Below are 6,000 nucleotides of genomic sequence, written 5' to 3'. Positions count from 1 at the left end.
TAGAAGATGGAAGAATAGTCATACCAGCATCACTAGCGGTAGAAATTGTCCAAAATTATCACAACGGGACACATTCTGGGAGAGACAGTACTGAAGAATCTCTCAGGAAACATTTCTACATACCAAGATTGTCCAACTTGACTCAGGCCATTGTACGCAGATGTGTAACGTGTGCTAAGAATAATGCAAGACAAGGACCAGTAAAGCCACCAGGAGTCCAGTTTATGGGGGGACTCCCCATGTCCGATCTACAAATAGACTTTACAGTAATGCCTAAATCGGGTGGACATCGTTACCTGTTGGTAATTGTGTGCACCTATTCAGGCTGGGTAGAAGCATGTCCTACTCGTACAGAGAAAGCAGGAGAAGTTGTAAGATTCCTGCTACGAGAAATAATACCCCGATATGGACTACCCTGTTCTATAGGATCGGACAATGGTCCAGCTTTTGTTCATCAGTGCCTACAACAACTGACTCATATGCTTGGTATAAAGTGGAGGCTTCATACTGCATATAGACCCCAGAGTTCTGGTAAGGTAGAGAGAATGAATAGAACTATAAAGAACCAGTTGGCTAAAATGTGTCAGGAAACCCAACTTAAGTGGAACGTTCTCTTACCCATAGCTTTATTGCGAATCCGCAGTACCCCTACCAGAAGGATGGGCCTCTCTCCTTTTGAAATCATGTATGGGCGACCACCTCCCGTACTTGGTAACTTAAGGGGGGACTTGAGTCAGTTGGGAGAAGGAATTACCCGGCAGCAGGTTGTAGAGTTGGGTAAGACTATGGAGGAGGTACAGAAATGGGTACAAGATAGATTACCTGTGAATATTTATCCCCCTGTTCATAGTTATCATCCAGGAGACCAAGTGTGGATTAAAGAGTGGAATAATGTACCGTTAGGGCCCAAGTGGAGAGGTCCTTATGTTGTTCTTTTGTCTACCCCTACAGCGATAAAAGTAGCCGAAGTAACTCCGTGGATACATCACTCCAGGGTTAAACCAGCAGCAGTCGATTCTTGGCAAATTACAGCAGATCCAGAGAATCCCTGCAAGATCCGGTTGAAACGCACTACTCAGTCGGAGTAACGAGGAATTATTGTGGATTACAAATTTTATTGTTACAGGTGTGAGTGAGAAGGCCATAATAAAGCCTGTCCGCTTACCAACACATAGTGTATAAGCCAGGAAAGTCTCGAAGGGACACCTGTGAAGACGAGCAGAACTCCATTCCCTGCAGCCCTCACATCCTGGAAGCTGAGGTTCCATCGCACGGACGAAGACTGAGGATGACGGCGAAAGATGTGCTTTTGATTGTGTTTATTTATATGTGTTTTTATATTCAGGAAGGTAGAGGTACCGACACTCCTAGCTGTGAGGTATGCATTAAGACTACGAGAACAGGTAACCATATTTCCCAAACCCTAATTTGGCATTCACAATACGAATGTAAAGGAGAGGTATCAAGATGTAGATACCTAAATATAGACTATAGTGTGTGCCATTTAGGAGTAGGAGAACCTAAGTGCTTCAGTCCAGAGTATCAACCTCGTACAATTTGGTTGACTCTCAGGAATGGAGATCCTCAGGGGACCCTAATTAATAAGACGGTGTTAGAATCCGTACATTCTTCGGGTGTTCTGCTATTTGATGCATGTAAGGCGATATCAAGTGGTAGAAAACCGTGGAATGTATGTGGGGATCTTAGATGGGAGAGGACGTATGGGTCTAATGATAAATATATTTGTCCCAGTAGTAAAAATAAATATGTGAGTCCTAGATGCCCAAATAAAGACTATAACTTTTGTCCATATTGGTCTTGTGTGGGGTGGGCGACTTGGGGACAGACAGTAGATAAAGACATGATAGTGACTAAGTTGCCGACTAGCCCTTATTGTAAGTCTATGGAATGCAACCCAGTCCATATACTTATTAATAACCCCGACAAGTTCCTAGATAAGTATGGAAATTTATTTGGGTTTCAGATATACGGGACGGGTTTAGATCCTGGGACATTATTGTTTATAGGAATAGAGACTGATACGGTATCCTCCCAGACTCATCAAGTATACCATTCCTTTTATGAAGAGATGAGTATAGATAATAAGATCCCCCATAACGCTAAAAACCTGTTCATTGACCTAGCTGAAAGTATTGCCGGTAGTCTTAATGTTACCAACTGCTATGTGTGTGGAGGTACTAACATGGGAGACCAATGGCCTTGGGAAGCAAAGGAGGTAATGTCCGGTTCTGAGGCAGTTGACCAACTAATATCTACACAAGCCGATTATCATTTGAGTGTTAGAGGTAAATCTGAGTGGAGATTAAAGACCTCCATCATAGGTTATGTTTGCATAGCAAGGAAAGGAATAATGTATAATACTTCTGTAGGAGAATTAACTTGTCTAGGGCAAAAAGCTTATGATGATGATACTAAAAATACAACTTGGTGGTCGGCTTCAAATGTCTCAGAACCATCTAACCCGTTTGCTAGATATGCCAGTTTAAAGGATGTGTGGTTTGATTTATCCATCACATCTACCTGGAGAGCCCCAGCAAATTTGTACTGGATCTGTGGTAAGAAAGCCTATTCGGAGTTGCCACAGGACTGGGAAGGGGCATGTGTGTTGGGTATGCTCAAACCATCCTTCTTCTTGTTACCGATTGAAACAGGTGAGACTTTAGGTGTTAAAGTGTATGATGTGAATCATAGGAAGAAAAGGGGACCCTTAGAGATAGGCACCTGGGAAGATAATGAATGGCCTCCCCAGCGTATCATAGATTATTATGGGCCAGCCACGTGGGCAGAAGATGGTACCTTTGGTTATAGAACCCCAATTTATATGCTCAACCGTATTATAAGATTACAGGCGGTGGTTGAGATTATTACTAATGAGACCTCACAAGCACTCAATCTTCTAGCGAAGCATAATACCAGGATGAGGACAGCAGTGTACCAAAATAGATTAGCCTTGGATTACCTTTTGGCAGTAGAGGGAGGTGTATGTGGGAAGTTTAACCTGAGCAATTGCTGTCTTCAAATAGATGACGAAGGGCAAGCAATAGCTGAGCTTACTAGCCATATGGTTAAACTAGTGCATGTGCCTACTCAGGTATGGAAAGGGTACAATCCAAGTAGTTGGTTTGGTAGCTGGTATGAGTGGTTTGGAGGGCTTAAGGCAGTGGTAGGTGGAGTCCTACTGATTTTACTGTTGTGTCTACTCCTACCGTGTCTTATACCCTTAGTAGTTAGGTCTGTGCAAAGCCTGATAGGAAGTATAGCAGAGAGGAAGGCTGCTGCACAGATAATGGCGATATATAAGTATAAGGCTCTAGATCAAGGAGAACCAATGCAGGAAGATGAGTGTTAAAAGATTCACATCATAAGATAAGTCTGGTCTGGTTCATGGTAACCTGAGGTATATGCAAACCAAGGTTAAGTGATGCCTCAAGTAATTGTGAAATATCAGAGGCATCAAAGGGGGGAATGTGATGTAATTCCAGTAAAATACAAGTTTAGCAGGCTAAGATTGCCACAAGGCATATGTATGTATATGTGTTTGTAGTATCAGTTAGTTAATTACACGTAGCTAAGATACTGTTATCACTGTACTGACCAGGTGCAGGAATGTAAGAACTGGAATTACGCGTCCCTCTCCTTTGTATCAGATGAGCCACGTGGTTAGACCGGATGGATGAGTTTAGACTCTATTTATTAAATAGGTTAAGGGTATGTGTGGGTGTAGTTAATTGTGGGAGGAGCTACAGTGCTATATAAGGAATGTACTCTATGTATTCAGTACTCAGACTTTGCTGTATTTTGGTGACGCTAGTCCCTCTGAGTCCCGATCGGTGATCCAATAAAGAATCTCTTCCTTCCTGAAGAAACCTGTGTCCATCTCTCTGTGCTTGGCTTCCGTCAGTTTCTCCGGTATCAAAGGGGTTTTAACCCCTTCAGCAACTTGGGATGGGGGGTTGGCAGGGAGAGGGGACCTGCAGTGCCAGGAAAATGGTTTGTTATCCTGGCACTGTAGAGTCCCTTTGAAGGTAAGACAAGCTTATGAAGCTGTGTCCTTAAGGGGTTAAATCAAATGAATAATTTCCTGACATAACATACAATGATTTGCAACACAAACCAACAGAATGGTATGTTGTTGGCTTTAAAAAAACAGACAAAAAACCTAACTATACCGGGTATATATATATATATATATATATATATATATATATATATATATATATATATATTTATAAAACAGAAATTGCCAGCTTGGTCTATTATTGTATTAATACAATATTATTGTATTATTGTATTATTGTATTACAACCTCTATTGTATTACAACCTATTATTGTATGTTGCATTATTACAACCTCTGCACGGAAACAGTCTAAAACTATACTACACGTGTAAGGATATCTATCATTGGCTGCCAGGGACATCACCTGTGTATATGGTATATATAATAAAGTATAGTTAACCTTTTTTCATGTACTTTCTTAATATTGCGTCATACAATACATACACACATTGGAATACTAAAGTGGAATACTGAAATTCTCAACACCTATATAATCTGGAAAGTAGAGGGCGTTTATTTTAGTCATGTGTTAGAGACGTCACGCAAACGTGAAAACGCCGGAAAGGAAGAGATTCAACATACAGATACATGTCGTAAGAAGCTGGTGTATACAGTGTTTCGCACTACACTTTGGTAACGAAATCCACATATACGTTACGGCAGACCAGACAGAAGGCAATTAATTGTATTGTTTTCTCTATTATGGTGAGTACGCTTCGTGGTGTGCTTGCAGAATATGAGTGTGCACATGCTTTGGAAAGTAGGGCATAGTTGCTTCTACCAAATACGCATGATTTTCGTGAATTAAAATCACGTTGTATATATGTAGGATAATGTTTCTAATCATTAACATTTCCTATGCTGCCTACAGACATTTTGCATTGCTTTTTCGTTATTATTTTGCAACCTAAGAAATTGACATACTTTTATGGCAATTGAAATCCGTGATTGTACATGTCATAATATAATTCATAGCGTAATCTAACATACCAGAAGTTAGCTACAACACGTTTTTCTCTTTTCAACATTCCATATTAAGCTCAAACGTAAAAAAAAAAACACTAATATTTTGCATTATTTTCGACTATATTCTCTATGGCAGATTTAAGCATTTTATATTACAACCAATGCTGATGATAGTTATACAGTGTAACAATTGTAGACACAAAGTTGCAATTCCATACAACTACATACGACAGATTCTAAACAAAGATGTGTTGTTAGGAGACTATTTTTTTTAATTTGTATTTTATTAAAGATTTTGCATAAAAAATACAACTATTACAGGGTATGTCAGTGAGGCAAACGTTGTGCTTTTGCCTCTTCTATGGGTCGTACAATGTAGGATTCTGTGGCTGTTGCATATAACATCACACAGTCTACGTTCGGGTCTTGTTGTAGTCTTGTGTGTGTCCTCTTCTCCTGTGGATTATGATGTGTTGTCTAGCCTGTGTGGTCCATTCTCTGTGTGTGCTAGTATGCTTATGCTGTCATTGGTGGACGTCAGGACTATGTGGTTCTGCGTCTGATAGTGTGTCTGGGGGAGCCAAGTGTCGTTAGTTTGCCGTCTTGTGTGTCACACTGTGAGGCTAAATGTGTCGCTGGTCAGGTAAGTCTTGTGTAGTCTGTAAGGCTTGTAGCCTGAACTTGGGGTTAGTTAGGTCGTGGGTGAGTCCGAATTATAGGGCTGCTGTGCCCTCAGGTTCTTCGTTGAACTCTGTTGGCTTGCTCAATGTCAGGTCCCAGTGTTCTGTGGTTCCCCGCCCGGTATGTTCATGGTGTTCCAGAATGCTGTGGGGTCTTTCCCAGACGACAGGGTAAGTGTTTCACTTCCCTTTGGACGTTCAGCGATCCATCTTCTCTCCATCGATATTGGACCTCAGGTGCCAGCTGTCTCCTCGACACCAGAGGTCCCCGTAT

The 6,000-nt window shown here is 41.2% G+C and overlaps 1 long non-coding RNA gene across 1 annotated transcript in view; it reads left to right on the top strand.

The window, feature by feature from the left end:
• Nucleotides 1–4,650: 4,650 nt before the first annotated feature.
• The window catches only part of LOC134570841 (uncharacterized), a 76,861-nt gene continuing 75,511 nt past the window's right edge, over nt 4,651–6,000 (top strand). Inside the window, exon 1 of the long non-coding RNA XR_010085169.1 lies at nt 4,651–4,785. This is a non-coding gene — a long non-coding RNA (uncharacterized LOC134570841). The remainder of the gene's footprint in view (nt 4,786–6,000) is intronic.

This window comes from Pelobates fuscus, chromosome 8, assembly GCF_036172605.1.
Source record: "Pelobates fuscus isolate aPelFus1 chromosome 8, aPelFus1.pri, whole genome shotgun sequence".
Classification (NCBI taxonomy): Eukaryota; Metazoa; Chordata; class Amphibia; order Anura; family Pelobatidae; genus Pelobates; species Pelobates fuscus.
This window is presented reverse-complemented; position numbering and strand designations above follow the sequence as displayed.